General features: G+C 37.4%; 1 protein-coding gene across 1 annotated transcript in view; it reads left to right on the forward strand.

Moving 5' to 3' along the window:
* Positions 1-25,562, forward strand: part of ANO10 (anoctamin 10) — a 123,557-nt gene that overhangs the window by 82,669 nt on the left and 15,326 nt on the right. The window lies entirely within an intron of this gene.

A 25,562-nucleotide genomic window follows, 5' to 3' on the forward strand; every position in this document is an offset into this window, starting at 1 on the left:
TTGTCACTTTTAAAGGACATTGGGCTCTATGAAACCTGGTTTCATCCCCTGGAGGCATTGCTGCAACACTAAGATTTCTATTACCATCACAAATAAGCAGTTAACTTAGCTCTAACATAAACAGAAATTGTGAACAGACTGAAGGTAAAAAAAAAAAGTTTGAGAACTAAATATGTATGAGGGAAAGGTAATGTTGCCTTATTTTCCTGTCCATACAATGTTCTCATTTTATTGCATAAATAAGGTATATTTTACAATATACTTAACAGGCATTCCAAAGCAGTGTAGGAAAATAAGGAACTAGATTTTTCTACTGAAAATTTCTGTTTTAACAGATGATTCCATAGAGAGGGTGGTGGATATCACAAGACATGAATCGGATTAGCTTCAGTAGGATACAGGGATTCTACAGAGCTGGTTTTGCAATGGGAGCATGCTTTAGGAGTTTCTGACTGTACTATGCTAGACAGGATTTGTAAGCTAGCTTACATATGAGGAACAAAAAAAACAACCCAGCATGGAGCTGCAGAGACTGGTTCACCTATTTATTGTTAGCTCAGATATTTTTACACTGCAGTGTATGGTTTTACATGAACATATTCTTTGTGTGCTCCAGATGCAGGTGTGTAACCTCCTTTATACTATGTTTTTTGTGTAGAACTGGAGATTACTTTTTAAAATATCTACCATACCTGAATGTGACAAAATGATCTCTTAATTCTGGGCAAACTGAGCCTGTAAACAATACACTGCCTTTTCCAGTTAAAATCCCACGGTTTTGTGTGATGCTAGGACATTGCTATTGAGGTCAGCACTGTCTTCTGTAATCAGTCAAAACAAACAAAATCCAAATTACAATTGAATCTAATGCCCAATAGTTTTGTTTTGCCTTTCTCTAGCATGTCAGTGTGAAGTTACCAGGAGTTGGTCATGGATCTCATGTAGTTTTTAGATAATATTAAAAGGAACAGGATTACATTTCTATTTCAGTTGTTCCTTATCTGTTTTCATTTTGTAGACAGGCAAAACTAGGCCATACACTGGAACCTTAAGCTCAAGTGAATACAGTCACCTTTGGTTGGAATATATACAGAGTCTCTTTCAATATGAGTGTGCATGTCAGCATTTAGGACTTCATCTCCTATCCTTGCAGCTGTGCATTCCCTACAATAATATGTGGCTGATCCCCAGTTCTTCAGGGTTGTTTCATTAATTCAGTAGTGAAAAGTTAGTCTGAATTTCATTAAGAACCAGAAGCCTGGCAGTTCTCACCTAATACTTTGAGTCTTCCTACAGGATTTAGGAAGAATATTGGCTGGTTTTTAGGTGTCTTGGTAGGTGCTTTAAACACAAGTATCTACTATCACCTTTTTAGGTTTCCTCTTATTGACTGTGATTGATACTGTGCTATGTATCCCATAGACATGTAAAGATTTGGGCTTTTTTTTTTCTGGTGCCTTAGTTTTTGGAGTGAAAAATACCTGCATTTAAGAGTAATACATTGGCAGTGCAAAAAGATACTGAAGCGTTTATTTTAAAAGCACATTTTCAAGTTCTTCCTCTTGTCACTGAGAGTCATCATGGTAATTTAAGCTCTATATCTTTCAAGCAAAAACAACAACCCCCCCAAAAAAAACCCCAACTGGTTAAAAAAACCAGGCATAAAAGTCTGGGGCAAATGTGTTGTGGGATCACATGTTACAGAGAAACTGGTTTATATACTTCTGTGCAAATATGCGTCACATTCCTCTCCTGATGCTATCCAGACATACATGCCGTTGTTTTTTACCATGTGAGCTTTTACAGTACTGCTGTCTTGGGATGTAGATACTAGAAGGGTATTAACACTATCAGACTGTAAACCTCAAAGATGCCAAAATAGATTATTAGGCTCCATATAGAGTGCATGGAGAGAAAATCTCCTAATACAGTTGCTTTGAACAGTTGTATTGATTATGCTTGGGATCCTTAACTTTAGGCAGTGTGAGCACCTTTACGTTTTCATTAATGCTAAGCTAATTGCTTTTTAACCCGGTGCAGTGGGACTGTAACTATTCTGTGTTCAAATCCATCATCATTAGAGCTTGTTAAAACCTCCTATACAGTGAAAAATGCTGTAATTAAAAAAAAAATATCATTTTATATTGGAATGACAGTCTTGTTTTGAAGTTCTCAAACTTTAAGAAAAGTTTTTAGGAAGTTCTGAAATGTTTCTTTTAAACGTTTCTTTACATAGTTTGTGTTAAGACTGTTGAAAGGGAGTGGACTGTTGAACGGGTTGTAATAATTTGATATATTTTGAAAATACTTTGTTATGATACTTTGAGTGTATCATAACAAAGTTTGATGACATAACTCAAGACAAAATACTTTTAACCTTTCTGAATCCAAATTGAGGAATGTGCTGCATCTATAGACTTTGCTTCAAATTTCCCTCATGTCCTTCAGTGTAAAGGATGGTAGAGGAGGCTGGTTAGACTCTGGTTTTGGAGCAGCTGGGGCAGAGAATAAACTTAATGTGAACTCTTTAATAGAGGACTAAAGAGAATATGGATCAAGATTTTTGGAAGAGGAGCAGGAGCAATTGCATTCACACTCCCTAACGTGTTGTGAGTTTCTTTGTCACCTGGAAGAAAACCTGGATGCTGGGCAACTAGAAATGGGTACTGTCTGCTGCTAGGGTGATGGACCCTTTTCTGGTGAACCTCATGATCCTTCTTAGGAAAGTAGCTAGGTAGTAAAGTGGGGTGAGGTGCCCAAGACTCCTCTGCTCCGTTGCATCTATTTCTTGCAAGTGCAGAAGCATGCCATGCTCTTTGATCTACTTGCTATTTTAAGGAAGAGAGACCAAGTACAAGTGTGCCTCCAAGCAGCAAGGGAACACTCCATTAATTCCTCAGTGGTTCAGGAGTTACCGTAGGCGTAGGTAAGGACCAATGCTATAAAACTAGTGTGAGGACACTATCTAGCATTTTTGGAGCAGTGACAATGAAAGCTACACTGATAAGCATTTTAGCTTCTGGGCAGATCAAAGCTTATTGAATAGACAAAAGGCCCTCATGGTTGGTGATGGGTCAGCAGTCTATCCTTATAGAAGATCTAAGTTCCAGAAACATAAGACAACCACAGATTAAACAGCATAACTTGCATTTGTGGACTAGATTACAGTCGTGTTTTCAAGTATTATGAGATCTTCCCAGTATTTCCTTCTTGCAATTGAGGCAAACATCAAATACCTTCTTTCTGCACTGAAACTAGACCCAGGCAAAGCAAACAAGAGACAAATTGGGGGAAAATAATTATTAATGCAATTATTTTCTGAGCATGAAATACAGAGAGTAGCAACTCCAACGTGATATATAACTAGTAGCCATTTTTCAAGGAAAAATAAAGTTTTAAATGGTGGGGAATGGCATATCTTTTCACAAAGTGCAACTACCTAGACAGCAACAGTATTAGCTCTGAAAACAAAAGCTTACTGATGTTAAAATGCTTGTGTTTTTTTATGGTACTTTTGCATTTAAAAATCTGAATTATATAAAGCAGATAAAGATGTTTCTCCTTATAGCATCTCCCTCACAATCTCAGCAGAATAAACATTGCCCTGATAGCAACAATAGAGAAGTAAATTTTAGTGCAAGAGTTTCCTTTTTCAGAGGAACTACAGGGGAAAAAAACTGTCCTTAAGCTGGAGCAGGAATGCAGATGCGGAGGATTTTTTGTTCTGTGCATCCCTTCCCAGTTCCCTCCCCACCTCCAGCCTTTACCTCCAAGGGGACCTAATCTATAAACATCCCATGATTCCTGGGCTTTAGCTTCGTTTCTTAAGGTGTTCTAGCTGGTATCTTTTAACAGGAATGCCTTTTCCTTCTGATAAGCGAAGCCTTTCAGTGCTTCCTCTGAAGGAGTGTGTCCATTTGGTGGATATCTGGTGTCCATCTGTAAATGCTTCACCAGAAAGAGATTCCAGATAGATAACACGCTCGTGAGCAAAGGGGCCCGGTCAGCTGATTGACAGTTGTCATCCTTCCTCAACTGCCAGTAATGAAAAGGGTCAAGCTTATTGAACACCAGCCATGAACACATGCCTCCTTTATCGTCCCTGGTGTATTTCTTTTCAGAGTGAAATAAAGCAATGTAGTCATTCAGCCTGGGCCAAGTGGAGAAACACCTTTCACTCTTTCATACAGTATATCCTGTAGTGGTTGTACCATCTACATACAACTGCTTAGTGGTGGTGGTGGTGGTGTATTCTGAATATCCACAAAGAATTCCTTCGGTTGCTTTAGAGTGAGATATAGGTGTTTGTAAGTCAGTAGTGCTCCTTCTTATCATTTCCAGCAGAATAAGTTTTCCAAATCAACAGTAGGTGTGACATTCACTAAGGTTTCTCCAGCAATGTCATCCATTTCCTGAAAATGGGTCTCATGTGTCTCAGTTCCCTCTCCAGGAAATGCAAGAAATGAAGAATGTTGTGACTAATGTCTGCATCATCTTCAACGACCAAGAGCTTCTTCACGGTAGTGCATTAATTAGCTCCTATTTGAAAGGGATGGTGAGACAATGACAGAAAGAGGCAGGTGTCTGTTTGCCTAGATGCAGATGGAAAGTTTAAACTCTTTCTCTCTCCTTCTACAGGTATTCTGGCATGTAGAAGTTGCTGTTCTCTCCAGTAAAAACCTTCTGCTTCAAGTAATTTCAGTGCTTTAACATTGCAATTCACTGCACTGCAGCAGCTCTAATACTTGCAGAGCTTTCTGGTTTCTGACTGCAATGGCTTGCCATTTCCCCTAGGAATAGTACCCACTAGCACTAATCACATCCTTTCCAGAAGGAATACACTAAGTTGGAGTGTGCTAGCCCATCTGGTCCCTGTCCTGTTAGAGTGCTTAGCCTCTCTGAGAAAGCTTTCTGTAGCTCACAGCAAAACAAAGAGATACTGCTAACTTAAGAGTCTTATGCATTGGGCAACGTTTATGCTTGCTCCTTGCACCTCATCATGCTGTTGTTCTTGCAGAGATTTTCTATTTACTAACATGTCATGTGTCTCGGAATATGACTGTGGGTATGATGGACCAGCATAGCTGCTTGAACTGTCAGTGGGCCTCAGAAATGACCCTTCTTTTTTGGTGGGGGAGGGAAGAGAACAGGATTTATTTTTTTTAACCATTTTACCATTAGGAGAGCATGAGTTGTTAGTTCTGAACATCCTGCTTATTTGTCTTGTGAAACGGAAACTGAAGAGGGTTTTTGTGAGGCTGAAACAAACTCAGTGGATTTCTGCTTCATTCAGTGCTATAATCACCAGAATTAGAGGCCTCAGAAAAGGACTACCTGTAGCTTCAGGACTACCCTCAAAACACTGCCGATAATAAAAGCAGAAGCTCGTTCTACACTTGCTGGCAATGCTGAGCAAACACAAGGTTGCAGTCAGACAGGGGGAAAGGCAAGTAGCTGAAATGAAAAGACTTCATTCAAATAATCAAAGATTTGCAAAAGAACCTGTAGGAAAGACTGGTGAAACTTGAGCTTAAACATTGAATTTAGGTTAAAACAGAATGAGATTAAATAAATTACTTTATGTTTTGACAAAAAAAAAAATTCCTTAAAAATAGTATTGTTTCTAAAGAAAAAAATACTTTTAACAAAACCTGATTTTTTTTTCAGCAAAAATTTGTGGCTGAACTTCTTTGGTTAGGTTCCACTGGTTTGTGTAATCAGACATAACTCACAAGTGATGTTAAAATAGAACCATTACTAATCATTGTTGTTTGCTGTAGCTTTTTTTTAGTGTCCAAACCTGTTAATTCAACTTTGCAAATGCAGTTTTTCCCCATGCTTTCAGACATGTCAGCATAACATTTGCATGTGTTTGGTAGCAGCGGGGATAATAATGCAAGTAAGATTCATTACATTTTCATAACACAGTTTTTTAAGCACCCAGTCATAGGAGATTAGATCGTGTTCAGACATAGTTTTGCCAGTGTATTTTAAACATGAATTCCTTTAATGCTGGATCTTTCTTGAGAGTGTGTTTCTGAAAATTACTTTTAATATAAAAGTGTTAGCAAAACCAAAATAAATTATGATCTTTTAAGAAAAAAAGTAAAATCAAAAGCCCATTAATTTGGGAAGAAGGTTTTTGTGTCCCCATTTGTGACTTTTCCACTGAAGATGAGATGACACCAAGTCTGCCTGATTTGCAGATAAGTTAAACTTTTAAATATGAGACCCTTGAGAGCTAACAGGATAAATAGAAACTTTTAAATACATACGAGTATAATGTGATGGTAGCTGATACTTTCGCATACTCTTAATGGGAACAGAAACAAACAGTGCATCAACTTCCCAGCAAGTGTAGTTTTCTTTTCCAACAATCCATTCGTTCTCTGTGACTGTTATTGCCAGGGGTAAAATTGTACATCAAGTTATGTTTCCATAACAGCTGAGTCTCTCTTGAAAGACAGCCCGTTTTACCTTTCTCAAATCCTGACCTAGAGCATGGTGGTGGAATGAACATCAGTCAATTCAGTCCCCTCTTTTTGCCTGACATCCCAGATCATTGACAAGATACGGTCTCAACAAGGAAACCTGGAGTAAGTGGATAGGATAAAAACTAGGTTAAAATTGTTCCTACTGTAAGAAGGAACAGCTACTTCAGGCTTTCATAGTTTCAGAACCCAGAGGGGATTCCAATTATATGTGAACTGGTTTGAATACAAGGGAAGAGGCTATTCCACTTCCCATACAAATGAGAGTAAACTGCACAGCGCAATTTGATTTCAAGAACTCTGGTAACCAGCTTTCAACAGGACATTCACGTGTCTGTAGTTACAGACTTCTAAGTAATGGTTGCACCCATTATTGAGAAGGTGAAGGACTAGAGTGAGAGAAAAAATGAAATCTCTTGTCTCCTTAAAATTCCTTCAAAAGGAAAGTATCTCAAAAGATTACACTTACCATGATTTGATAATGGAATTTTCTTTATAGAACTGAATACAACTTGGTGATAAAAAAAGTAGTATTTGCTGCAAGCAGCTGTGGACTCCTACATGCCTATCACATTTTAAATATCCTTTTCCCTATGCCATCTCAAAAGATCCCAGTGAGAACAATACGCCTTTAAATGAAATGCTAGTTTAATTGACATAATTAAACTTGACTCTGGAAAGCTTTCTCTATGAGCAGGAAGAGAGCAGATAGGATACATCTCAACTTTTCAGAGATGATGATTTCAGTCAAATTTTAGATGTTTAAATATTACCTGATTAAATGCCCTCCTCCCCGCCCCCCTCCCCCCAAGAAAATCTCTGTCATCCCGTCTACAAGGAGAGCTCTTTCTGAGACTAAGTGGAGATCAAAAAGCAGGAACCCACAGAATTCCTGAAAAAGAGACAAAAAGTTAAAAGTGGGTTCATGTCCATCCATTGCTAGTGATGACACTTGCACCATGACTGAGCCTTTGCCAATGCTGTGCAGCCTGATCATGGCGATTCGAAGAACAAGTATCCGATATGATAGATTGTCTGCGCAGCTACTGGGGTTTATTCATTTTGAACTTGAAAAAATCTCTATGCCTACTGGTGCTGCCTCGAATACTTACAATTTTTTTTGTATGAGAGATAGCACTCTGATATATATCTGCCGTTTCAGTGAGGTGGGTAAGATGCTTGCCAAATAGGCAAGGAAAACCTTCCAAGTGAACAGACGGATGTGAAGCAGCTTGGTGCAACAAAGGTGTGTTTATTTGTTTTAACTCCAGTGCATCAGAAAGCTTCTGCAAACTCTGTGTATGTTCATCTGTGTTAGTTGAAAAGTAATCATGTCTGACATAGGTATCTCTATTGTATCAGAATAGAGACCACCCACTTGTTCACAGATAATCAGCAAATACCTGTTCTGTGTCAACACCCATTTTCTAAGACTTGCTGTATCCATAATGTAAAGCACTTTGCTGTGATGCCTTAAATAATTTTGCCCTCTGCCAATATCTGGACTGATACCTAGACTATGTTTAAACATAACTTTTAAGAATTTGTGATTTCGTAGAATCATAGACTGGCATAGTTTGGAAGGGACCACTAGAGGTCATCCAGCCCAACACCCCCATGTTGAGCTAGTGGTGTAGCTGAAGCTCCTTGTAGGCTAGGAAAGGTCATGTTTTTAAGATAGATACTTCCCCCAGAGTGATACTTTGTCAAAGAGGTTTTGGGGGTTTTTTCCCTACTTGCTTTGGAAGATTAAAATAAACAGAATTCATTATTTGTTTTCTGGGACGCATTGAATTGTATGTGAGCTTTTCTTTGTGAAAGCATGCCATGCATGTGTAAAAACAGAAAGCCCCACCTCTGCCACTGGTAGAGATGTAGGCGCTCTTAACTCCAAGTTGAATATACATGTGTGGCGGGACAGCACCAGCAAAATTTAGTCTGTGTATTTCATAGGTATTATAAATGAGAAAAGTAATATTTTCACTAATTACTGTGTAACCATGGTGGACATATGTTGTTCAGTGATGGGCACTGCTTGACTGAAATGAAACTAGTAAATGATGAGGGACTGCAGAAACTTTGATCTCTTAACAGAGCGTGACAGGATGTCCAGTTCCTGAGGAAGAAGCAGAGACTGCCTCTGTGTGTGAAGGGGAAGGGAGATTGAGTCCCCTTTTCACCCCATGCCAGATCAAGCAACAGGACTGTGTCCCTATGTTGAGTGACTTAGCAGGAAGCAGGCATGGGGTGTCAGTCAGAAAGAAACTTTAACTTGCTTTTCTCTCCATGTTGTGTGTATGCCCCACCAAAGCAACCTGCTTGCTTCCTTAGGAGGGGACTGGTAGCACTCGTATTCCCAAAGTAACTTGGTTATGGCCTTCCCTAATCTGGTGTATAAGATTAGGAAATTAGAAATCATCACATCAGAGCTGTGATGCCATGACAAGAATGCAGGAGATGAAGATGGGAAAGTCTGCAGAGATTAAGTTCTGATCGTTTTTCTGGCTAATGCACATTTAAGGTGTTGGGGGGGAAGAAGTCTGTATCTACCATAGGTACATTTATAAGCATTTTGTTCCAATATCAGCAGTTCTTTTTAATACATGTAGAAATGATTCTCTTGAGTTATGTCACAGTCTGAACCAGCAGTTTGTAACCTTTGCTGCCATAATATAGGGGCGATTATTTAGTGACATGAGTCTTATAAGACTCAATTTATTTAGCTTGTCAAAGAAAATGTTTGAGAGATGCCTTGTTAAGTATGTATTTACTAGCGCATGGAAGGATAGCGGAATACTTTTTAACCTTCTTGATAAAAGTGTAATGTGGCCCAGTGGCTGAAATTAGACGTTACATAAAGTAGGCACAATTCTGTATCTGTGAAAATAGGTGAATGTTGGACCAGATTAGAGATGGAGTGTATCAGGGACAAACCAAACTTTTATCAAAGATGGTATGCCATCTCTACCAGCAGCCACAAACAGATATCTAGGAAAGAGCAGGAAAGCATAACAAGTAGGTGTTGTGCTTCTTCCGAAAACTCTCTTCCTTTCCAGTTATGTTTAGCTCTGATTTTTCTAAGCCAGATGCAGTTTCTTTGTATTTAGTAATCTTCAGTGATTTTTCAATTCCCTGGTGGTGTTCTGTCTCCCTTTGAACCATTTTTAGCTTTAGGGTCCACAGTGTCCTTTGGCAAGAAGTGCTACAACTCATTATTCTCGGTGCTAAGGACATGGGTAGATTATTTGCAGACATCTTAATATGTTCTAATCAGGTTTGGTGGAAAATTCTTTAGCTTTTACATACGAGAGTAGGTATTTGGCTGAATTATCATGAAGGTCCTTTTGGCTTCTGGAATATATGAATTTGAATTTCCATAATTTTGTGGGCTTTGTGGAAAACATGACGGCCTGATTTGCTTTTAGCTTGTTAATGATGCTTGCAAATTTGCTTTAAGACAATTAGTATAATCAAATCATGTGCTTCAGGGCTTTAGCTAACTCCTTTTTTCCTCTGTTTGTGTATAGATGGCCAAACAATTTGAACTGGTGCAAAGAGTCCTCTTTATTGGAGGTCAGGTTAACATTTTGCTAACACAATGAAAGCCAGACTGATTAGCAAATTTGGGAAAATTCAAGTTGGCAAGGTTTCCTGTAGTTTCTGGTCTTCCACTATGTTATGGTATGTGAATCAATTTATCTAATCTGTTCCCTTGCCACCATAGGGGGGATATTAGGTGCTGAGTGTACTTTCCTGTCCTTTTCTCATGGAAAATTGTTTAATCTGCCAAAAACTGAAAGTCTGAGAACTGTCAGTTTGGTAGTTGTCATTAGATGAGATATGCAGGAGTTGGTGGTGATTGATCTCATGGCCTGTTGTGTCTTTGAAGTATGCGGAGCAGTTATACTGCCACATAGCAAGTGACGTCGTTTAGTTTCTTAAAATAGCTAAGGTAATTTCTATCACTTGGGACTGGGACACTTAAAAGTCCATTTTCCAAACTCTGCTAACTTTATAGAAGAAAAAAAATACTGCATTGATGAGGAATAGGTTTATATTGCTTAATATATTTAGTTCTTTTCATATAAAATTTTGTTGTGCATCTAAAGTTTTAATTAAATTATAAATTTGAAGTAAATGCTCCATTAGTACTTAACTATACTGGCTTTCTTATCAGAGGCATTTATGTGTAGAAGAGTCAAGCATTTGTTTCATGACAGGAGCATTCAGAAATACTAAGTGGTTGAATCTTTCTGCTATTTGGGATCTCCTGCGTTTCAAGGGGGTGCTTTGCTTAGCAAGTTCTTGCCAGCACCTCCGTAATGTATAGCCAGACTTCTGCAGCGTGTGCTTTCTGCCTAACAGTTGAGTTACTTATTTCCTTTGTAACTACTGTATGCCTTTATTTTCTTAAAGGTATCTTTATAGTCATCATAGGCAGTTTTTTGAAAGTTCAGCTGAATATAGGCAGCTGCTTTCCCTGGAGTAGGTGCATGTAAAAGTTACTGTCTATCTACTTACGTATTGTGTGCATAATGTTTTCCAGCAAACATTAATCATACCGGGTAGCTTTGAGGGCAGAACTGTTGCATTAAGATAAACATTTTGAGAGTCTGCTTTAATGCCCAAAGCCTCTTAGCTTTTTTAGGTCAAATTATCTTGTATCCTCTGACTGTGTTTCTAGGCATGCTACTGCTAAATGCTACTTTTTAAATTCAAATTCTGTGTTGTATTTTTGTTGACAAGGTTAAAGAGAGGCTATCTCACAATTAAGGTCCCAACTTCAATGACAATAAGAAGATAGTGGTTCTATTTACTTACAGCTGACACCAAAGAAAAATGCTAGTTGTATTAAACTTACAGTATTACACTTGCTTTTTGTATTCTGACAGTGTCAATATAATGATACTGGTGCAAAACAAGGATGTTCCATTACAGCAGTGTGCTAGGAGTTAAAATTTTTGTTGGTTGACCAGAATGTATGAGTTTGTCATTTACATGTCTAGTTTTCTGAAATACTTTATTTTACAAATACTGTTTTCTTCAAGCTATAAATAATTATAAGCAAACATGTTTTTTAAAAAAAGCATTATGTACCATGTAATTATCCTAGAAAAGACAAATAGAACTAATTTTCTTAAGAGCAAAATGCCTTGGTTTTTTGCATTGATATCAGCCAAGAAAAGAACTGAATTGATAAGAATTGTTTTTTCACAAGATATGTTCAAAAGTTGTAGCTTGCTTGTTAAATAGATGAGTACTGCACAACAAATTTCCTTTCCCTTCCTCCTCAATGAATGCCCTCGGCTAATATTTGCCATCCGCTCCGCTCAAGATTGGATTATTGAGGACTGAGAAGAAACATTTGTAAAAATAGGGGTTTCTCCTGCTGTGAAACAGTAGGTGTAGTCTGTGCACAATGTGAGTTTTCTAAAGGGGCAGGGGATATACCAGAGACCTCATCTGTTTCTGCTGTTAGGCAGTGCGATGCCATTAGTGTCTGTAATCTAGGGAGCTCGGGGACTGGGGGGGTGAGGGAGGATTGTTAGTAGTTTTTTAAAATATCCCCTTAAAAGCCAGATAGTGAGAGAGTTAAGAGAGGAAGAGCTGTCGGATGGTCAAATATCCGGGAGATGGTTTGGCTGTCACAGTATATGAAAGTTACGTAAGGTGTATAAGCGTATTACGTAAGTGCTCCCGGGTGCTCCAGGTCACCGGCTGCTCTTCCAAAACTAACCACTGCCTGCCTGAAACCAGCCCAGAAACAGAGAGCACACTTGCAAAATGGGCATCTACATTATTTCTACAACAGTGGCAGCATGTTTGCATGAGATATACATATGAGTATATTCAGAAGTAATAGAATGATTTGTAAGAACAACAAAATCAAATGTCTATGAGGAATGAATGGAATTTGACTTTGACTGAGTATCAGTTTAAAAGAGCAGACCACATACAGAATCTTGTATTGCAGTGGAATATGTTTCAATACTCTGAAATGGTGGAGAGTTTTTAGGCCCAGCAGGAAGGACCTGCTGTTTATATACAGTCCAAATAAGCATTTCTTTGCATTTGGAAAAGAGAAATGCAGCTCAGCTTTTGCTAGCTTTTTTGATACTGCTAGTAAAATCTTCTGGAGACTTAACTGCAGTTCTCATGCAAATAGAAGCATGGACATTTCTCTTTGGGGAAAAAAGGAAAGGTGGGGGAAAATCTGCTGAGGCCTCTTCAGTCCATCACAGTTTAAGATCAAGACCAAAAAGTGTTTGATGATGAACCTTTTCCAGCCTCTGAAGCACATTTTAATGGTAGCAGTAAGAGCTTGACTCTCATGCTTTGGTCAGATAGCTGCAGCACCTTCTTGACAGTGTGCCAGATTTAATTTATATTACACGTTAAATGGTTGAAATCCCCGTATTTAGTAACTATAACAGGTGATAGCTCTACAAGATGTTCTCTTCTCCTTAAGTTATTGGAAAGACTGAATTCAGCTTTGTGAAGCAGTACTCTTTTTTTTCATGCTTCAGCCTCCTCTCAAAAACTCACTCAGAGGTGGGGGACATGGCAGAATACCTTCATATGTCATGGGGTCTTTGCAAGGAGCTTGTTTTCATCCAGATCTTCTGGAACACGGATGACATGTCCTCTCCATGGGTTCCAGAGGCCAAGTGCTGACAGAGCGCTATGATGGCTGGTCCTAGAGCAATCGCAGCTTTCTGTTAACTCTGTGAAGAGACGTTTGACAGAAGTTGCTGCAGCCCATTTTCCTACTTTAGTGCCATAAAACACATGTTGTCACTTCACAATTGCTAGGATCTCATTGACTAGTTTGTGAGCCACTCCTTTTTGCTTTGTTAGTGCGAACTGAGTTTTGTGTCCTTTCCTTGAGGAAAATCTCTGTTCTGATTCCCTGTGTCTAGGCGGATTGCCCCACGAAGCCATCCTGCAGTCCTTGTTCTGTTTGAATGGAACATTTCACACACACCTCCTGTCCACGTGGTAACTCATGGCTAGTCACTGGGAGTGAGATTTCTGTGGAAAGTTAATTAAAGAAGAATAGTTATTTACATGTTGTAGTAAGTAATAGGTTGTTCTTCAAGATGTATAGCCTATGTTCATCTTATCCTGCACCCTAATTCTTTGCCTCGACAGAGTTTTCTATCTTACTAATTCCTTATTGATAAAGAAATGAGAAGCTGGTTGTTCCTTCTCCAGTTGGGACTTCAGGACAGCCAGACCACAACGATCATGGGTGTCAAGCATATCGCCAGCAAAATCCATATGACAATATAAGTTAAAGAACTAGTTAAAGTAAAATAATGTTTCTTTAGCATTTAGTTTGTAGATAAACAAGGGGCAAACAAGTTAGCTCACTGTTCTAGTTCAGTACATCAACCTGCAGCCAGGCTGTTACCTTTATCTGAACACAGAGTCCCTGACTATGAAATAAATGTGGTTTGTGGGGATCGTTTGGTATAAAAATGGTCTCCTCCCTTTCCTGCCCTATTCTCTCAAATTTTGTACCTGCTTTTCTTCTTACTCTGTCTGTTGTGCTTTGTTCTGAAAGGGTTTCTTTCTTTATTCATTTTGGTGTGTGGAATCTTCTAATCTTTTCAGTTTTGCATTTCTTTGTTTTACTTATCTTAATGTTTATAACCTCCATGGGAGAGACATTGTTAGGCTGTAATGCAGTGAGTTTCATGAACCTGATTTAATCAATGTACTCTTTGGCTTGTTGCAGTTCACCCTGAACTCTAATCAGCTGTTAGGCATTTTAAAGTCCCTGTACAGTGAGTATTTTGAAAACATCCATTTATTTGCCACTATGAGTGTTACACAGCTCTACACACAGTGACAATGGAATTAATCCAGGGAAAGAAATAAGCTGAAAAAAGTCATTTAAGTACCCATGCCAGCCTTGCTCCACTAGGCAGTTTGTTTACATTGATTTTATTAGGACACAAAGAAGTAAGGAAGAAAAGAATCTATTCTGAATTGTGCTGTTCACTCATCACAATATTCAGTATTTGAAAAAAATCTCCCAGCTCCTCAACTAGATTAAATTGCATTTAATTTACCCTCATTATACACACATTTTGGTTATAGCACTGAAAATACACAGTTCTCGAAGGCCTTCATTTCAGTAAGAAGAGAATATGCTGGTTTGGAAAGAAAGCATGATGCAAACAAAATTGAATACTGAAACCTGAAATTGAAAGTTGAGAGAAGTGGAGGAGTGACAGGAAAGGTAGTTGTGCATGGCACACTCCTAAGATGTTCCTTCATTTGATTTTTAATTTCTCATTGATACCAAAATCAAGCAATTTAATTGTCTTCACAGTAGAAAAAATAATGAGCAATTCCTGCCACCTTCATCATGTTGAAATGTATGTTAACTGTGAATTCTCTTGTTTCTATTTGAAGTACATCTTTATTTTCCTAATACAGTAACTCCTGTGCGTGTATACACATCCTTATACACCTGCATGTGCATATGGGTCTGTGCATAACCATATGTCCTTTATAACTGATTTTTGGTATTACTGAATCATCTTGTCAGTGACAACTTTGATAGTAATTGTGATACTGAATCATTCTGTAGCTGCTTTGTTTAACTTTTATTTATTATTTCAGGGGTTTTTAAAATATTAATTTTGTTCCCTCTGTGTATATGTACAGCTTATGGCCCTGATACTGCATATGCTTATGTGGAAATATAATTTTATCTGTATGAGTTGTTCTGCCTCCTGTAAAATAACTTTCACTTTCATGTGTCTTTTTGAGATAGAAGTTCTGCAGTTTGATTAGAAAGGCTAGGCTGGTCATGAGAAATTTTTAGATATATTGAGTTCTGGAATATTGGAGTAGAGTCTGGTTTAATTTCACTGACGGGGAATAGAGAATGTAGATTTAAGAAGGTCAAGCCAGTGATTCTTTTACAGCTGAGTGGAAACCACAGTTTCTGAAAGGCTGGATTGATGAATGAATGCTCTGTGGTTGTGCTTTGTAACTACTCAGCTAAAAATAAAGAAGATATTACAGTAACATTGTGAATCTGTAAGCAATCTGAAATAATATTGTTTTCCAAACATGACTCAATTAAAATAAGAAAAGCATCATTGCACAAACGCGATGAGCTTGACATTTATATTGCTTTGAGAAGATGCACGCTGCTGGATAAACTTTGTGCATTTTTATACACTCAAGATATTAGCTACTTTGGCTGTTGGACAAAGGACAACATTTCTGTGCTAAGGATGATCCTAATGCGTGGTATATCCACATGTACACATACTTGTCATATGCCTTAAATCATTGAAGTCAGTGGGTACGTACAGAAGTTAAGGAGCCCTGTGCATGTCAGGAAGGAAAAATATTTTAATAGCATAAAACTCCTATAACTAATTGGAAATATTTGTATAGTACTAGCATTTTGCTATCATAGCTAATATAATTAAAAGTAAAAAATCTGTGCTGAATATTGTATAGACATACTCAGAGAATTCACTTTAGATATGGTAGTCTTCCCTGCTCCTTGAAGGCAAGCAGAAAAAGAGTTTCCTCTGGAAGATAATTCCGAACAGGAACCTAACTTCGAGTTACGAGCAACCTGTGAAGGAACCTACCCCTCTCTGTTAACTGTCCATGGAGCATCTCGGGGCAAGTCCCCCTTAGGGTAAAGTGTGAATATCTTCATAGATAGACACCAGCTAAGAACTTGGTCCATAATATCAATCCTGCTTGAAAATGAAAGCCTTTATATTTTGACCAAGTAAAGGACAAAATTAGTTATGTCATAATTTACTTAAGGGTGGATAATGGGACCCATTAACACAAGGCTGAATTTGAGCTTCAGAAAATATATCATCCCTATCAAAGATCCTGCTTGGTAGTGTCTGTTTGTGTCTTTTATTAAGCATTATTTAAACAATATGGCTTGACTGAAATGGATGAATAGAATGTCTTTTTAAGTGGTAGTCCTCATTTTTACAAATACTTTATCTAAATATAGGTAGATATAAAAAAATCTATGCATAAAAATAGAGCATACGGTGTTTTTGCTTGTTATCCTGTTTATTTTTTTATAAATATCTTAGATCATTTTAAAGAACACTAGGACCAAAATTATTCATATACTCATTTGTTTGTTTATGCCTAAAGGTCTTCCCATTTTCACTTCTAGGTTTCTTTCCTCCACTATCATAATCACTCTCTTATGCAGAGGGAAAGTATACCATTGAGTTTCCTGCAGAATATTACAGAAGAATGATGTAGTTCACCAAGGGCAGTGCAAAAAAAAAAAAAAAAAAAAGAGGTACACTGTTGTCAGAGAACAGCATTGCAAACAAACAGTTTCTATTCTAATCTTAAGAACTTCTGCACCTGTGGCAGGTATAAAATTAGCAATTGGAAATTTGACTTCAAATTGACTGAATCCCTTGAAATGAACACACTAGAGAGCAGTCTTTGTTTCCAAGGCAACAATCAGCCGTCTTCCTAAGGACATGAAAGGTGTTTAAATGACAAGGTTGGCTTCAGAGAACATCTTACTAAATTTAAATTTTACATTCATTCAGAATATCTGGAACTATGAAACTTTCATAATGTGGAGTACAGCTCTCAAGACATCTTTACTCAGTCATGAGAAGAACTCACTGTTACAAAATATATTCCCGCCCCAACACTATATTCTAAATACGTTAACAGTTCATGCTGCATTTCCAACTTCTCTCTATGACTATTACAGGAGACAAGTAGTGATATCTATAGCTAAGATTATCTAATAGTTTCTATTACATTAAACTACGATATTAGAATGATAGCGAAAATTAGGCTCTGGAGGACGTGATAAAAAAATAATCAGGTATTTTGGCAGCTCTAATCACAGTTAGATCTAATAAAGAGCTCTTAGCCCCGCAGGAAGGCATGATCATGGTGACTCATTAATGCCTGATCATGGTTTTATGAAATATTCTTTATACATCAAAAGTGATTTTTTTTCAGGATACTTCTTGTGGATGCTTACGGAGAGCTTTTCCATGCCTGTGTGGCAATATGAAAGAACAAACAATGATTTTTGAGGGAGAAGCATGCTAGCAAGGAAATAAAGATGGCATTTCTTTGGCAAAGCGGTGAGAAGAGTTAGCTCTCCATGTCAGGGTGGAGCAAGCGGATGAGGAGTAGATTATAAAAATTCTGAAAGTCAGAAGAAGTTAGTTTCATGCAAAGGAACAGTAAGCGAATGATAATGAAGTCAAAGGGACAAATGAGAAAGATTATTTTCGCAGTGACATTTATGGTTGTTTTTTTAATGGAAGAGAGGGAGGGATGAATGCAGGCATAATAAAGGCTCAGAGATTCAACTGACATGGAGACAGAGGAATTTGGTGTTGGGACAGGTTTCACATTGGCAAGTAATTCTTTGCTCTCTAGTTACATGTTTAACTTCATGAATGTGCAGATTAAAATTCTTAACACATTTTGGAGATTTGTCTAGCTTGTTTGTGAAGTGAAGAGTCAATTTGGAAAATAATGATCCTGAGGCAGTACTACTGGGGAGAAGCGATTTACTGAATAATGTAAGTACTTCTGCAAATCCTTGGAGACAGAATTCTCAAATTACAGTTTCTAATTCCATGGAAATATATTAACTTGAAATTGTAACCCATTTAATTCTCTTTATACAGAAAAGATTGGTTTGTTTTGGAGGTTTATTAATCAGCAGATATACTTCTCTGAGAGCTATCATTATAATGGTTTTGAAAGCCTCAATTGTTTTCTAAAATATAGGTATTAAAACCTGTGTAGCTTTCCAGTTGAGTCTAAATGGTGAAATGTACAAATCTGTTTCACTTCATTACTTTCTACAAGAGTCAAAAAGCACAAAAGTCTTCCGCTGGAATAATCAGCCCAACTCCGTTAGATTTGAGAGCATCCTACTCTCAAGAGATCTAGCCCAGTGTTTTTTGGTTTTGTTGTTTGTTTTTTTTTTGTATGATGTTTGATGCTTAAAATGGCCTGATGTTTTGAAAGACCTTCTAAAACTTAAACAGCATTAATTATCAGTACCACAGTGGGGACTGAAGGTTTGTTAATGATACAGTGATTGTAAAGTGGGACTAAAGTGAGAAGTAGTAAATTGAAGGGAACTTGCCAAACCACGATTCTGATCCTTGTGCTGTGGATCATTATTCAGGGTTTCACTGCAATTTTTATTCCCCCCAATATTCCTAACTCATTCTGTGATAAATTAGATGATGTTCAGTGAGTTAGGTTGCTTTACCTGAATTTATTTTTATTTTCACTGTTTAGTGGCAAGGTGAATACTTTCTTTTCTGCTTAGAACCTAACTGCTGTTCCTTCATTTACATGCTGTTTATTATTCAGGGTACACACTTCCTCCATACACAGTATAGAGCACAATCTATACTTAAGCACTGTATATTCAGAATTGTCTCATTTGCAAATAAATGGTAGTTCTACGTAAGTCTTGGATCTTCAAAATTGTAATTACGCTCACTACTTTTTGTTTCTCTATTGCCAGCTTAATGTATTCCGAGTTGTGAAGAAGGTAGGGATTTTGCAGAAATAATGTATAATAATGTAATCAAAAGATGAAAGTGGGATTTTCAGAAATGATGGTGGATTAAGTGTCTAATTTCCACTGTCTATCACTACAAATTACATGTGGCCTTAAGAAATTTTTCGGAAGTTCACCTTTCATTCATACCAGTTGCCAAATACAAAACCGAATCAATGCTATTTATAATCTTTAACCTCAAGTAACTTTTATTGGACTGGCTAAGACTAATTTTTAGGTGTACATTCTCCATAATGATCTATACAATCCAGGTGTTACTCATAACTGCAAACAACTGGAAAGCTATTCACTTAATACAGCAAGTGAAGTACTGTGTCTTGAACTTTTCTAGACTGTGGAGAAGAACTTGCAGTGGTCTTAGAAGAGACAACACGTGTTTCTGCTTTCCTAAAACTAGCTGGCTAGCTCTTCTACACTGTAATCGTTTGTAAATGCGTTTGCACTATAGATCTTGTTTTATTACAAGTTTCTTCTGTTTTGTATGTTGTACAGTATGATTGTTTGCAATATAAGGAAATCAGTAAACAAATTACTAAATTACTTTTATCCTGGGAGGCAAGATTTCATAGTAATTTAGATTTTGATGAAGGAGCTGGATGTTCAATATACTCTTCTAAAATCTTTTCTGTAAGACACTTGTCTTCATTGAGCTGTCTGGTGCTCATCAGATGCTGCATTTGATGAAAAAAGTGGTTTGATACATGTAAGTAGGAAGACATGTAATTATTTATTGAGGTATATCATCACTTGAATTTCCTGTAAATTCAAAATAGCATGAAATGCATAAAAAAAAGACTATAATGCTCACTTATGTGGCAGTCTTTCTGCTGTCTGTTTATATACTATATTTAAATTTTTTCTAGCTTTTTATGCTTTTACATATTTCAGAAATTTCAAAGTTGTATAGTAAAAAGGCTTACAGTAGCTTCCAAATATAAATAAGCTTAAAAATAAATCCTGCAAAACTGCAATGATCCATTTAATAAAGTACCCATTTTTGCAAACACCGTGAAAGGAGTGGGTGAAAATAGTGTGACACATGTGGGCTTAATCTGTTTTGTATAAATTTGCTATGAAAGCTCTAGTTCAATATAGATAATGTGCAATCTGTTCTAAACATCCAGTTGTACAATAAGGGTAATTTGTGGGAGACAGTTATGGATCTCAAGAGCCCTTTCATCATTTAGAGTATTGAATTAATCTCCTCCTAAATGCTCATTCAGAAAGTGCCAGAAGACTGCTCTGTTTGGTTGCCATGGCAGATATTATTCTCCTGGCTTCTTGGAGAGCTGAATTTCTATAAACTGTGAGTGTTTTCAAGTTTATCAAAGCAGTAAGCTGTAGTTCTTCTGATTTTTGTTGTTGTTGACAGTTTCCTTCTGTCATAGGCTCGGGTTAATTTTATTCGGTAACAAATGTTCTAAAATGTCTTTACCTGCTTGCTTTCTCAAATAGAGTAACAACTTCCTTTTAGAGACAAAAAAGGGTGAAAAAGTATTTTGCGTATAGAGTTTTACCATCTTTTTTAGGTGAAAATAAAAAGATATCAGAAAATTCAGTACCTGTATGCTGAGAGACTAGTGAAAATGGCAGAACTCTCCGATAAACGCAGGTTGTAAGGAGGGAAGGAAATGAAAATACTTTTCTCAAGTCTGTATGGGGGCAGATACTGTGAAGGAGATTGGACTGACTTCTTATACAATAAACTTTTCCATTTGCATGTTCTCATGTTACACACAATCTCCTTATGAGTAGCAGAACTAATGAAGCCTGATTTCCTCAGTATTAATGTTTTTCCTGAACCTGTATCAGGATGTCTGCACAGATGTATTAAACAACTGGCAGCTATTTGCTGTATGGTGGAAGGAATTGAGTTGCAATTGTGTTTTCACTGATGAGGTATTGGTTTGGATTTCCCTTCATACCAAGCTACTAATTTTCATAAAATGAAGAGGCACTGTCCTTGAGACCTCTGCAAATTGGTAACTGTTGTTGAAATTGGCTGGTAGCTGGAAAGTTACTTCACGGTCACCTCCTCCACAGCCCCTGCCCTTTATACATCTGTTTGAGGTGATTTTGAAGAGACATACTGTCACTGTGAAAGTTGCAGATTTCAGGAGGCAGTTGTTGGCCACCATTGAAATTCAGAGACTAGCTTGAACTTTAAAGAACAATTATTTAATAGTGATTCTGTAGTAATACATCCTGGCAATTCAAGATGTGGGGTTATGTTTGTTGTTTGCTTGTCCAGATGCCTATTACAATGTGGATGCAGGTGTGTTTTGAATACTTGAACTTGATATTTTTATTTTATTTTGATGTTTTGGTTACTCAAGGTAATTACACTCGATATAAGCCTATCACTAGGATAGCTAACTGTTATTAGTTATCACTAACTGGATAACAAGTCATGAAAGTTTGCAATAAGATACTTGCCTGCAGTTACCCAGGTGCACACATCAGTGTTCAAATTAGTGTTGACCTCACAGGAAATTCTGTGGTTCTGACATCTGCAGAGTAACCCCCTTGTTTGCTACAGTATTACCAAACTCTTCCCTGTCAGAGACATCCAGAAGCAAAGCTGCTCTTGGCGGTCCTGTGTTAGCCGTGCAGCTGAAAGATTCTCAAATCTAACTCCTAATCAACTGTGAATATGTGGGAGGATACTGCTTTGAATCAGTGACAATATGAATGATCGTATGGACAGGCACTGAAGGGAGAAAAGGAAGCTAATCATTAATAATTGGAGTTGTCAGAAGTGTTTTGTCGATATGCAAATTTACTATTTACCTACTTCCAAGTCCTTTTTAGTCTAACATGAAGGGATAGGGCATATATAAACTCTTTGGGCACTGGAAAAGCAAAAAAGTATTCATGTTGTACTTTGTTATGAATATGCACCCACAGAGTAAAACTGCATGAGGATAGCATGTGTTTGCCTTCCTGGAAGGTGACATTTGGTGTATGTACAAAATGTGAAAATATTAAGAACAAATCTGAGGGGATGGCAGATATTTAGAGAATTGAGAAACTCAGATTAGGATGATACATCATAAAGCACTTGAAATGTATGTATAAAATACATTGCATTTCTTCTTTAAATCAGATTTGTTTATAGCACAAGATTGGGGAAAATGCCATTCTGGACAGACCCTACATGTAGTTCAGCCTGCCAGGAAGTCTGTTGTAGACCATCTCACTGAAGCAACAACTGAACTAAGGAATGATTGAATTGTGAATTGATTAAACAAAGAAAAATTAATATGAGAAGGTTACTCATACTAATATGAGAGTTTTTTCCAATATGTAAACAAAATAGGGAGCACATGAAGTGGAGCAAATGAGGCCTGACATGTTCATGAAGGATGTTTTTTTTAACCTGAATGTCTGTAACAGTCAACATACGAGCATGGCCTGTTCTTATTCTCCTGTGGTGCATCATAAACGCAGCATTTCTGCTGCATTTGAAGTCTCATACACTTCTATGGAAAAGCAGCAAGACTTGACATTTGGGAAATGCAAGAGGTTTTGTGTTCAAAGAAAGATGGTTAGGGCCAAAGAACATGTCAGTCTTTAATTAGTATACAGCATCCTTTTCAGTTTGCATGGGGAATATTTTAGATTCTTATTGCCCAGTGTGTGGTTAATTCATTACATGCTATGCTGTAAAAACTGCAAGAAACATATATTTGCCAAGCTGAAAGTAACCATTTTTTATTATTCATACAAAGGAAGGGATGTTGTACATTCAACAGATTATAAAGTACTAAAATGTCTTCTGAGATAATTTAGAAAGTAGACATCAGTGGAGTTCCCTTAACCTTCTCTTCCTGAAATAAGTATTAAACTGAAGTGTCTGACATCTGTTTTTGTCAACTCAATATAATACTCATCTAGGAACTTTTGGAAATCATGGGGCATACTATAGCTTTCTATAGACAGGCATATATATGTCATCGCATATGTATCAGACCTGGTATTGCTGTGTTATGGCAGCAATATTATGTTGCTGCTCTGTGTTTATTTTATTAAAAAACAGACTGAAGTCTCCGGTATTCAGAGGGAATTTTCATAAAAACCAAATTCATTTATGTATATGGAAAGCATCATATCTTTATATAAATAGCTGTATGCTTAAACAAAAGAATAAGTTTTCCTGTATGTACTCTCAGCATTAGGTCTCTCTGTGCAGTTATATGAATTACAAGTAACATGGCATGTGGTGATAGGTAGCTCATATGCAAAAGAGAACACTGTTTAGAGCAGGTCTGTTGGTGAGATGATGTCTTTTTGCTTCTGAGAATCTGGCTGTCAGGAGGTTTCAATGGTACTGTTAGGCTCTGCATACCAAAGCATGCTTTTTAAGATGCCAACTCATACAAAACGGATTACAGAAGCCAGGAGGAAAATATCTGGAAAAAGAACTAAATTAAGACAGATACTTTTTAAAGCTTTGTTGTATTTTAAAGTTTTAGTAAAATAAATGAAAATTAAATGGAAAAGCAGGACTAGAAACAAATAGAATGTTTCATAAGTAAGGTCCTATAGTACTCTTTTTCTTCTTTTTTTTTCTTTTCTATTGAGAGCAAGTAAAACTTCAGAAATCATTTCAGAGCGTTATGCTCCTCTGTAGTTTGCTAAGTTATTCACCCAGTAATAGCTGTAATGTGGACTGCTTATGGCTATATATCCTGTGAAATGGATTGAAAAGAGAAAGATTTGCTTTCCTAAGAAGCATTTGGAGAATCTAAAGTTTAGTTGCCTTGTTTGGTTTTGGGGTTTTTTTTCTTATTTACAGGCTTTGCTGCTTTTTTTTTTTAGATTGATTCAGTTCTTGAGTCTTTGTTAGAGCTGCATAGCCAATCTATGAATTTTTTGTCTGATTCCTTTCTTTTCGTAGGAAAATCTTTTTTTTCTTTTTATCTGCTTCCTCAGATGATGACAATATCATTCATATTCCAGCATATTAATTTTTTTTCTACTGCCTCAATTTTTGTTTCACCTGGAAGATCTAGTTGGATTGTGTGTGGAGAAACAAGCAGGACACGGTGGATCATTTCTGCAGGGGCATTACCTTTGGCCCAGCCATAGCTGTACTGTCTACCTTGTTAACTTGGAGCAAGGCTGTCCAGAGCAATATATACTGCAATAGTGCACATCTCAATTGAAGAGTCTGCTGCAATTCTGTGTCATCTCCTTGGTCCCTCAGATCAGAGGAGGAAACACTTAAAACATGTCCTGTTTGGGTGGAAATTCTTACCTTGTCAGACACTGAAATTTTGGTAGAGCATTGGTTTATTCTGGAAGAAGAAGACAAGCCAGAAAGGAACATCTCCCAGATAAAACTCTGGAATGAACCATTGGGGCACTTGAGCAGAAAGGATGGAGAGGTGTAGAGAGTAATTGTCTCCCTTTAAGGAAAAAAAAAAAAGGAGAAGAAGAAAAAAATGGGGAAAAGCAACAACAACATTCAAGATCATAAAGCCAGGATTTTTCCTTTCAAAGATCAAAACCAGTTTTTGATACTAGAGCAAGTGCTTTCTGTAGAGAGTTTACGTAAGGACAGAGGTCCATTACATTTGATCCACAGATAAACAGAGAATACTAAAACCATTTCTAAAAAAGCTAGGCAAAAAATGTGGTGGTATTTTGAGCGATCTTGCGCTAATGGTGTCCAAATGGGCTGATCAAACTTTCAGGGATGTGACCAATCATAGTTCCTTCAAAGGTGTTAGGAGGAGTTTTATTTCAATGCAAAGAAAATATTTCGAATGTTTAGCAGACATGTGCGTGCATGCTGAATCCATAGCTTTTGATAGGAAAGAAATGCAAAGAAGTTGCAGGGTTTTAAAAATCTTCATAACTATTTTGGCAATTCTCACGTAGGAGATGGTATCTCTGCCAGGATGGCTCACCAAGCCCAGGTTTCTAAGATTCAGGTCAGACAGTGAGACAAAAGAACTGTGTGTGGTAGGTAACTATTTATATTGCAGTGTTTATATAGTTGTAGCACTTGGAGGGCTTACGCACATTAGAACTTCTGTTGCCTTAGCTCTCTATGAAAATGCACAAGTGTTAAGTTCCTGCCCCAGAGGTCTTTTTGGACGTCTGTGCTACATATACACGTCACCGTCTGCTTGGCCATGCAGGTTCCAAAAGCTTTGTACAATTCTGCCCGTGAACTGCTTTTGGTTACCTAGGAAGAAAAAAGACTTGAAAAAGCTTGGGCAGCAACACAGCCCTGGATGTTTAAGGACAATTTCACATGCTATGGGAAGAGCAGGGCTGCCTGAAACAAAACAGGGATTGCTGGATATTTGTTGAATAGAAGCTCTGTGTTGGTGCCCTCTTCACTTGAATAGATTGAAAAACTAAGGAAGTCTGTTGCCTTGAAAGGATGGGGTTTCTTATCAGCATCATCTTAAGCTGATGGATTTTTTCAGAAGGTAAGAGTACTTGTATGTATATAT

The sequence above is a fragment of the Gavia stellata genome, chromosome 6 (genome assembly GCF_030936135.1).
Source record: "Gavia stellata isolate bGavSte3 chromosome 6, bGavSte3.hap2, whole genome shotgun sequence".
Taxonomy (NCBI): Eukaryota; Metazoa; Chordata; class Aves; order Gaviiformes; family Gaviidae; genus Gavia; species Gavia stellata.